The sequence below is a fragment of the Humulus lupulus genome, chromosome 9 (assembly GCF_963169125.1).
Source record: "Humulus lupulus chromosome 9, drHumLupu1.1, whole genome shotgun sequence".
Taxonomy (NCBI): Eukaryota; Viridiplantae; Streptophyta; class Magnoliopsida; order Rosales; family Cannabaceae; genus Humulus; species Humulus lupulus.
In genome coordinates, this window is record NC_084801.1 from 132,398,374 (window position 1) to 132,409,452 (window position 11,079).

General features: G+C 34.7%; 2 non-coding genes across 2 annotated transcripts; both read right to left on the bottom strand.

Annotated features, from left to right (window-relative positions):
• Nucleotides 1–612: 612 nt before the first annotated feature.
• On the bottom strand, nt 613–700 carry LOC133803073 (small nucleolar RNA snoR116). Its single transcript, XR_009877804.1, has one exon. It is a non-coding gene; the product is annotated as a small nucleolar RNA snoR116 (small nucleolar RNA).
• Nucleotides 701–732: 32 nt separating this feature from the next.
• LOC133803074 (small nucleolar RNA snoR117) lies at nt 733–807 on the bottom strand. The gene has a single exon (XR_009877805.1). It is a non-coding gene; the product is annotated as a small nucleolar RNA snoR117 (small nucleolar RNA).
• Nucleotides 808–11,079: the final 10,272 nt, after the last annotated feature.

An 11,079-nucleotide genomic window follows, 5' to 3' on the forward strand; every position in this document is an offset into this window, starting at 1 on the left:
ACTACCAAAGTAAGCGTTACAGAGACTCTAATCTATTGCCTTCCTTAAATACCAGAATTAGTCTACTTTCTTTTAATTTAAATGAAATATAGCAACATCTGAATGCATAAGCCTCAAAAAAAATAAGGGACAAATGCCAGAATCTCAGTTTCCAAATCCATTTTGGCAACGTACAGCGATGAATACGCTACTAAGATAAGCGTCACAGAGACTCTAATTTATTGCCTTCACATAATACCGAACTTATAATTTGGATACGACTGTTTACAGAAACACCCAAACCCATATTGTAAAATTAATCTCTATTATAAAAATGTTTTTCTAGATCCACTATTTCTTCAACTTGAAAACATATAATTGTAGAACTAAACCCTAAATTACTTTTGTTAAATAAAAAAAAACAAAATAAATTTGAAAAGTAGCAACTAGAAAATGAGATATGGGAACATCTGAATGCATATAACTCAAAAAAAATAGAGAAAAACGCCAGAATCTCAGTTCCCGGGATCATTTTGGGCAACGTACAGCGCTGAAAACGCTACTGAAATAAGTGTTACAGAGACTCTAATTTATTGCCTTACAAATCATAGATCCACACACAAAAAATAAACAAGGCTCAGATATTACAGTATTGTTGGCATCAACAAGCTTTATTTGAAGCTTTCAAAGTTTGATGGTATAAATTTAGTCGTCACTGCCACTGTATATAGAAAACCCTAAAAAACCGAAGAGAGGCCATAGAAAGGTTTGAAATATGAATACATCAGAATATCAGATGGTACGGGCAATTTTATAACATCACATGCCATTGAATCTATCTATTTATGCACATAAACATAGAGAAAAAAAGCAGAGATCTGAAAAGAGAAGAAGAAAATAAGGAGATGAGGGAGCCGGCGGCCGTCAGCGAGTGAGGGAAGGAATGAGATAAGTGGTTAGGGGATGAAGAGGAATTTATAGATAGGTTAAATTAAAATTATATATTTTTTATTTTGAAAAAATTAATATTTTATAATATGGTCCATTGGGCCTAGAACCTATTCGGTTGTGTAGGGTTGTATTACGGGGAACAAGCCAAATAGTCCAAAAACAATTATTATTTAAATAAATGTTCAAATTTTAAAAAAAAAATTTACATTTTATATAAGATTTTTAATAGAGTGTGCAAAAATATGACTTTTTTTTCAAAAAAAAAAAAGTTAATCTATGGCTTTTTTTAAGAATTTTCACGTTTATGGATTTATTTTCCCATATTTTTGTATAAAAGTTGGTTTATGCCATAGTTTTACTCTTAATCAAATTTGGAAGGGTATGTTTGTAATTTGATTATTATTTTTTTAGGTTATTTGTTTTTTTTTATATTACTAATTTTATATTAAATTTTTCTTTGGTTGTTTTGCAAATTTTTGTTTGTAATATGAATTATTTTTAAAATTATTATTTATTTATTATAAACATGTTTTTTTTAAGAATGTATGTTTTTTTTTCAAATCCTGGGTAGGGTAACCAATTACTTGATTGATCTTAAAAAAAATCCTAGAGCTAGGTTAAATAACATGCACCAGGAGGGGTAACCAGTTATCTTGAGATGAGTAACTTTCTGCCATAAGAGGGGTAACCAATTACCTAAGAGGGGTGACGAGTTACTCATATTAAATATGAAAAGAAACATCAAATTTGAAGGAAAAAATGGAAGAAGACTTCATTAAAAAAGGAAGAAGAAGTAACTATGATTTTAGTAACATAAGTAACTAGTTACCATAAAGAAACCATAAATATACACACACTTGAACGTGAAAGTAACCAGTTACCCTCAGAAATATACACACAAAGATGTGAAGCTAACCAGTTACTCATTCACGTTTTTATATTTTTATTAGTTTTCTTTCCAAATTTTGGTATTCCTATAAGTGTTACAATAAAAAGAAAATGCTGAAAAAATTGATTTGAATTTTTTTTTACATATAATGGGAAAAACTATAAAAAAAAATTGCAATAATAAAAGATAATAAATAAAAAAATAGTAGAATAATTATGTAATATTAAAATATATGTGTGAAAAAAATGAAAAAAAAAAAAAGAAATAGAATCAGAAAAGAATAAGTACAAAAATGAAAAAAATATATATATGAAAAAAAACAAAAGAAATAATGAATGAAAAAAAATAGATGAATAAATAAGAATGAAAAGAAGAAGAAGAAAAATAATGGAAACAAAAATATGAATGAAAAAATTGGTAGAAAAAAATGAAAAAAAAAAATGGAAGAAGAAAAAAAAAGCTCATATGTGTGAAAAAACAAAAAAAATGGAAGAAGAAAATAATAAATACAAAAATGAAGAAAAAATAGAATGAAAAAAAAACTAAAAAAATATGAAAAAAAACAATACAAATGAAAGAAAAAAAATAAATAAATAAAAATTAAAAAAATGAAGAAGAAGAATGAAAAAATAGAAAGAAAAAAAGATGAAGGAAAAAATTGGTAGAAAAAAAAAAGAAAAAGGAAAAAATGAAAGAAAAAACAAGTACGGAAAAAAATAATAATAATAAAAAAATGATGGAAAAAATAAATAAATAAATAAATTACCTTCAAAATCAAATAAAGCATAACTATGATAAAAAAATATGACATTTCCATATTTTAGTTAGCTACTAATTGTGTTTTTCATACTTTAACTTTTTCTTTAATAAATTTCTTATACAAATTAAGAAAAGTATAACTCTCATATTTTTGCACATTGATTGTATAAAAGCCATATTTTTTAAAAATTCTCTAAAAAAAAAATCAATGAACAGCCCAATACAACAAATTAGTATAGCGAAATTTCACATTTACCTTTACACTCTTTAACCTCTTTAGCGTGAGGTAAACCCTAATATTCACTTTGTGCTTAGTGCAAAATGATAAATTAGGTAATCAACAATATAAAAGGGTCATTTCTCTACAATTTTAAAAATGAGGACATTAACTTTTTCATGCCATTATTTTGGATCATTTATTATAATTTCTCTTGTATTAAACAATAAGCCCAAGACTATAGCCATAATATTTTGTGGTATTAACACAAATATGTAAATGTTTGGGAAATTTACACATATACGGCAAATTTGGAAAAAAATTCTAAAATTACGGTATCTTAAACTAATTATGTAATTACATGAACCTATGCCTATTATAAGATAACCCACAACCCATTATTATCAACTTTTACCCAATTACCCATATTACCCATCCCATTACATGTTGAATATCACACTCCAAATCAATATCACTGTAGGCGGTGAGGCAATCGGAAAGCCTATTACAAACTCCAAATTTGCATCAAACCATTACAAACATATCCTGAACAACATATATATTAACATCTTTAAATCGATTTTGAATTACTTATTTGTAAACTTGCAAAATTGTAATCAAAGTTTACATTAGAAAAAATCATATTGTTGAAAGGTCATAATCATAAACTTATTTAAAAATTTAGCAACAAACTTGTAACAAATTTTTACAAACAACATTAGGGATGCTCATCCGATCCGATCCAACATTTTTACTACTAACCAATCCAATCCAATTAAATGTTGGATGTTGGAAATCATCATCCAATTCAATCCAATTTGTTTTGGCCTACAAATCCAATCTAATCCAATTGTAATTGGATTGGGTCGAATTTTTTTTATTTTTATTTTTTATCTTTGAACCTAAATTTTGATATTAAAGAAATTAACATGAAAAACAAAAAAAATACAAAAAACTAGACACTATGTAGTAATAGTACCAATTTAAGTATTTGCAATTGTCATATTATAGTCCTTTAAATATTAAGTTTACAACATTAAGTCCATTAAACATCATGATAGAGAAATGCTAAGTTTACAAATCCAATCCAATTGTAATTGGATATCTAATTTTTTTTTTTATTGGATTAGTTCGGGGTAATTGGACTGGTTTGGATATTGAGCACCCCCAAACAACATGATAGAGAACTTACATGTTACAAACCTGTAACAAGCTTTTACAGACAACGATGAATTTACATGTTACGAACCTATAACAAGCTTTTACAGACAATGACAACTATGAATTTACATGTTACAAACATGTAACATGCTTTTACAGACAGCATAATACATAGGTTTGTGACATGCTTTTACAGACAACATAATACATAGTAGCAAACTAAACAAACTTGTAACAAAGAATCACAAAACCAACAAACAAAAAAGACCAAAAAGTCTATGAAATGTAGTTTTACTATAAGTTTAAAATAAAGGAATGGATATATTCTAAAACATAATATCCTAAACTGAACTAAAACCAAACATGTTATCATCAATAAGCATACTTTACAAATATGTAATAGATTATTACAGAAACAATATAATTAAACAAAAAATTTATAAAAATGTAAATATATCAAATTGAACTTTAGATTAAAACAGGAAATGCCAATAGAACATGAAAAATACTCATCATTGTAAATCCATAAAACACATCTAATACAATGCCTTAGCAATTTGTTTTTAAATAAAAAACATAAACAAATACTTTGGGTTTAGCTACATTCCTCTTCAAAGAGTTATAGCAATGTATTTGACATTTTACCCACCACTCCACTAGAATTTCCTTCAGCAGCAGGTATGTTTGCTTTCTTTGGGATCGTTTTTTCCATGGACAATAAAGAAGGTAATCACTTTAAATTTTATTAGACCATTCAGAGCCAACAATGGCCCCCCTCCTTCGCAACTGGAAAACTAGAACCCAGCAAGTCACTGAGAGCAAATTGAAAGAAAAAAAAAACAAAAATGAAGAAAAAAAAAAGGTTGAAACCCAAAATAATAGAGCAATATCCAACAAAAATGGCACAAACGAGTAGAAAAAACAGTCGTATTAAGGGGAAAATGACCTAAACTAAGTTGATTGTTATTAAATGAAATGTAAATTAATTTTTGTTAATTGTTGATAAATTACATTTAAATTGACTTAATTTTTGCAAAAATTTAATTAATTAGAATTTTGGATAAATTGTTGAAAAGTATTTGTTGTATTTTTTCAAATGAAATAAATTGTGGTATTTTTGCATAAACGCATAGACTTGCTCATATAGTAACATGATTAGACTCATCCAATTATAACATGTTTGTTTACACTTTTTTGCAATCGAGCTTAGATGCATATAGTGACCCATATGTTTGCTTAATATATGGTTTTTGCTAAATAAAACATTCATGAAATGATAGGTTTCATTTGGGCCCATTAGAAAATGTAAAGTTAAAATCCTTTTATTGTGGGTGATTCCACTTGTGAATGCTCATTTGCTTTGCATGACTACAGTGAGTCTAATCAATTAATAACAATTAATAAAACAAATGTTTAAATTCTTGTCTTTTGGACCTTGTATGGATGTTTAGGGGCCTTTGTAGTGGGAAAGACATACTGGACCCAACCCTCCTCCATACAAGCCCAACTGTTAAGGCCCATTTGCCTGAGTTGGACTTAATCGTATAAGTTCATTATTATAGTTAAACCAAAATATTGATTAGCAACAAATTAATTCTAAATTAATTGAATTTGTTTCAATGTGACACTTTAGAATTAATAGAAAATTATAGGACTTTGGTTTTAAAAATGTAATTTTACAATTTTTTGGAGAACCATAGTCATTAATTTTCAAAAATTAATAATAAGAATATTATTTTTTAATTAAACAATGATCTTATTTTATTCGATCTCCAGCGTTAGTTTAACAAGGTCAAAGCTTAATGGGGCCTCGAGACGCTTCGATTGGGCCCCCTACGGAAGGTGTTCATTAGTTATTTTGACAATGTTAGATTTCGAAAGATAGATAATTATATGCCAAATTCTAATAAACTCACCCCTATGGTGACTGTTAGGACTAATTCTACGATTATCGAAACTGTGGGTCTAGCTCATAAAATAAGAATTTTTTTTTTTCTTATTTTGATTGAATAGTAGGTTGTTAATAATGGTGTCCATTATTAAATGAGTTTACAATTCTATTTAACTAATGATATTTTTTTTTACTCTCGCCAACCGGGACAACAATATCATAGAATAGTTAAAAACCTAAAGAAATAGAGATATGATTATTTTGATATTTTTTCTATATCTTACATATTTATGGTATATGTTATGCTATTTCTTGAAATTAGAGTTAATAGAAGTTTTATGGAGAAAATTTGATTGATTTCTATTTTATTGATAATATGTAGTATAATTATGGATGTGTCTACTCTCGTCCTTTCTCAACTTTCAATGGAGAAACTCACTGGAGAAAACTTCCTTAAGTAAAAGCAGAACATTAACATAGTGTTGATTGGTGACAACTCCAAGTTCGCCATGACTGAAGAATCCCCAAAAGTTCCAGCTGAATGTGCTATCAAGTCTGTAAGAGACAAATATGAGTGTTGGCAGGCGGCTAATAACAAGGCACGATACTACATGTTGACTAGTATGGTCGACACTCTCAAGAAAAAGATGGAGAATGTTGAGACGATCTACGAAATCATGGATCAGCTCCAAGACATGCTTGGGGCAGAGTCAGTGCAGACTCATTTTTAGGCCACCAAAAAGTATGCCAAAGCTCGGATGGCATCGTCTCAGCATGTTCGTGATCACCTGATCAAGATGACGAACTACTTTCAGGAAGTTGAATTGCATGGAGCTACAATAGATGAGGAGACTCAAGTCGTCTTAATCCCCAACAGTCGCTCTCCAGCTTTCCTAGCGTTCACCACCAACTATGTGATGAATAAACTCAACTATGGTCTGACGCAGCTCATGAACGAGCTTCAGACTTTCGAGTCAATCATGGGTGGACTAAGGAAGGGAGGAGAAAGGAAGACTATTGCTGTTGTTTTTGATCCAGCTAAGGCTGAAGCTAACCTAGCTTCATCTTCGAAAGCTGGAAACAAGAAGAAAGGTGGACAAAACACCAACCCCAGGCCTGCAAAGGCTGCAAAGACGAGTGCACAACCAAGTGCACAAATGCCTAAGGGGAAGAAAAAGAAAATCAATGAAGGTAAAGCTAAGTTCTTTCACTGCAATGAGAAGGGGCATTGGAAATAGGTTTGCCTCAAGTTTCTAGTAGCAAAAAACAATGGTAATGAGTATAGTTCATTTATCTTAGAAACAAGTGTTTTATAGAATGATAAATCGTTTGGATTATTGATTTTGGATCTACTAACCATGTTTGTAACTCTTTACAACTTCTTGAATCATGGGAGGAAGTGGACGAAGGCGACTTAAAGCTTAGAGTTGGGAACAGAGCGTTCGTTGCGGTCCAAGCTAGAGAAAGAGCTCGCCTGAAGTTCACAAATAAATATTTAATTTTGAAAGATGTATTTTTTTATTCCAAATTTTAGAAGACATTTAATTTCAATATCCATGTTGCTATTAGAACAATTTGTTATGACTTTTACAAGTTCTAATATATCTATTTCTTTCAATGGATCACAATTGTGTATTTCATGTTTGGAAAACAGGCTTTATATTCTGCAACCTAACGAACCCCTCACGCTTAATAATGATTTATTTAAAGTAGCTAAACCTAGGACTAATAAACATCAAAAGACCGATGACGATAACATGATGTATATATGGCACTTGAGGTCAATTATCTCTTTGACCTCAAGTCCAACCCTCAACAGTATGGGACGGGCTTCTTCCATCTTTGTCACCAGGAGACAAACTGGATGTTCATGAGTACCACCACGCACATATCCAACGTGGGGCAGTACAGCAAGGAGTACTTCCTTACTTCGGACATAACCAGCAACAACTTGGCCTTCGCTCGAGGAGGTAAGTGCTGCTTTTACTGGTCGGTACTTTTCATCAGTGAATTTCCCTTCATTTTTCTTAAAGTACATTTTGTCTTTCAGGCCCATGGTTACGTCCGACCCCAACACCAGACATGGTGTTGAGGTCCAATGCACTGGCCAGGATGACAGACGCAGAAAAAAGCGTCAAGTCCCTGGTCACTGATGATAATCTGAGGCTAGCTGGCCTCCTGGCTCCTCGCCATGAAACAAGAGGACTCGTGGTAGCCGATGCCACTGCCGAGGGGGTTCCCGAGCAGTAACCTCCTGCGTCCCCTCCACGAAGGAGGCTGACGAGGGTTACAATCAGGGAGCCCACGGGCAATCCTTCTGTAGAAAGGCCTTCTGCTCCCCAAGGAAAGGGGAAACAAAAGGAAAAAGAGCCGGTTGTGGACTTGGGGGAATCCTCTGATGAGAACGGTAAAGTTATTTTGCTTTTAAATAGCTTGCCAATTCCTTGTCACTTGTTTGACGGGGAGGGCAACTTTATATATACTCCAAATCTAGGGCCAGACTTCTTCATGCCAGATAGTGAGTGTATGACTAATAGAGTCAATAGTGTAGTGACCAGTAGTTGTAGCTCAGGTATTAACATTGTGACCTCTTTTCTGTTTTATCGAGAGTTTTTATCTGCCTTTATCTTATCATTTGCATGTGTTTACTTGTATGCAGATATGGCCACTCCCAACATTTTTTACTTATATCAGGTTGAGGAGGAAGTAGAAGTTCCTCTGGTTCAGCGGAAGTCGTCTAGGAGACACAATGGCGAAACAAGCCAGGGACCTCCTGCCAAGAAGGGTCGAACAGAAGATCCTTCCCAGGACGTGCCAACTGGGCAAACTTCTGCTCAGCCTTCGGCTCTTGCTGAAAAGGAAACTCCACCTGCGACGATGACTCCTCAACCTGAAGCTGCCAAGGAACAGACTCAGCGGGACGAAGCCCTCGGGGCCAAACTCTCGAACCGCGCTCTGCGAGCGGCCAAGGACCGCCTTGCACACATCGTGAAGTACGACCGTTGCAAGGAGGCGATGGCTGAGGCAGAGACTATGGGGGTCGATCAAATTCTGAACAGGGCCCTAAATGAAATGGCCAGCATAAGTGCTTCTTATCTCTTTGGCCTTAGTCTTTTATTCTTTGCAATAGGTTCTAACTTTATCCTCTGTCCACAGGCTTTGCTGACTGTAACTGCCGCCCGCACCCGTGCCCAGGCCACCATCGACCAGGCTCGGGCGAAGGCTATCGAGAGGTATTAGGTGAAAGCAGCCGAGGACCTTTTGGCTGTAGAGGCCAGGCATGTGAAGGAGTTGGAGGCGGTCGTTCAGCAGAGGGATGCTGTGGTGACAAAGCTATCGGAGGCTGAAGCTTTGAAGGCAGCTATAAGGAAGCAGAGGGAGGAGTATCAGGAGTCCAGCCGAGTCCAATATCGAGAATGCAAGAGATTGGGTGAGGAGCTCAAGTCCAAGGACGAGGCCATCACTACTCTTGAGAGCCAAGTAGAGCAGCTGAAGCTTTCTAATGCCAAAGATATGGAAAGGTACAAGAATACGACGCTCCGATGTTTTTATAACTTCTGGAAAAACAATCAGGGCGCCAACTTCGGCTATCTTTCAGAAGATGTTAGAAATGCTGAGCTGGCCCGCTGCACTGCTCAATTGGCCGAAGAGGAGGCAAGAGCAAGGATCCCTGCTTCCCCAAGCATCGCTGGCGCAGAGGAAGAAGGAGTCGCTGAGGATGCGACCAATCAGAATGCTGATAAAGACCCTCCTGCTCCCAACGTCTCTTGAGCTTTTATTATTATTTTTTCTTTCTTTTGATTACACCACCCACGGGTCGTGATGTAAAGACAATATCTTTTTTGAATTTGCTGCATGGGCAGCAAACTTTTCCTTTTACTTGAACAGTTACATCCAAGCAGTGATGCTTGCGGTGTAAAAGATTGCTTTATAATGTTATAATATTTTCATCTACTATAACATTTGTTCGTATGACCGAACTTAGCATAGTACTTTGGCTTGATTTAACAAAATATAAATTTTGAAAAATACTCTAAGTACCTTAGCATGCTTTCACTCATTTTGTTCATGTGTTTACATACCTCATGGTACGCTTCGCTATCGATGTGCCTTATATGCCCCCCAAGTGATCGAGGAGCTTTAGGTCCTTGGTCACTTGCCTTGACCATGACCTGTTCGAACATTTCTGCTCGGGTGGAAAAGTAATACTTGTAATACAGCAAAACAACACACGTAATGAACAAATACTTGTAAATATAAATTTACAAAGGTTGGCAAGAATGACTGGCTGCGCACAGTCCCTTATAATCTCGTATTAAAAATGGACTAAACATGTCTTTACGAGTGATTCTAAAATAGAATCTTACATATACGAGCTATTAGCCATACAACGTGGCCAACCCTCTTTGCAAAACTTGTAAAAAGTAAAATTTAATACAAGCCAGTCCTTTAAAAAGGACTGTTCACTGATAATACTTGCGCAGGTGTTCTCCATTCCAATAACGTGGAACAAGATCTCCGTTTAGGCGTGCAAGTTTGTAGGTGCCCGGATGAAGGACTTCTTCAATCTGGTAAGGTCCTTCCCAATTAGGTCCGAGTACTCCAGCAGTGGGGTCGCGGGTGTTTAAGAAAACTCGTCGTAGCACCAAGTCACCGACGTTGAATTTTCTTTCTTTAACTTTGGAGTTAAAGTACCGGGCGAATTTTTGCTGGTACGCAGTAACTCGGAGTTGGGCCTTCTCCTGTATCTCGTCAATTGAGTCTAGGGACTCCATCATTAGTTGGCTGTTCTGGTCCTGGTCGTATGTTACACGTCGATGTGAGGGGGGATCTAACTCGACAGGTAACATAGCCTCATATCCGTAAGCTAGGGAAAATGGGGTATGACCTGTCGCTGTTCGGTGAGACGTTCTATACGACCAGAGGACTTCTGGAAGCTGCTACGGCCATGCTCCTTTAGCATCTTCAAGTCTCTTTTTCAAGGTGTCCTTAAGAGTTTTATTCATGGCCTCGACCTACCCGTTCGCTTGGGGATGCACAACTGATGAAAAGCTTTTAATAACTCCATGCCTTTCGCAGAAGTCGGTGAATAAGTCGCTGTCAAATTGGGTTCCGTTGTCTGAAACTATCTTTCGGGGCAAACCATAGCGGCAAACAATGTTCTTGATGACAAGGTCAAGAACATTCTTGGTTGTTATGGTGGCGAGTGGTTCCGCTTCGGCCCATTTGGTG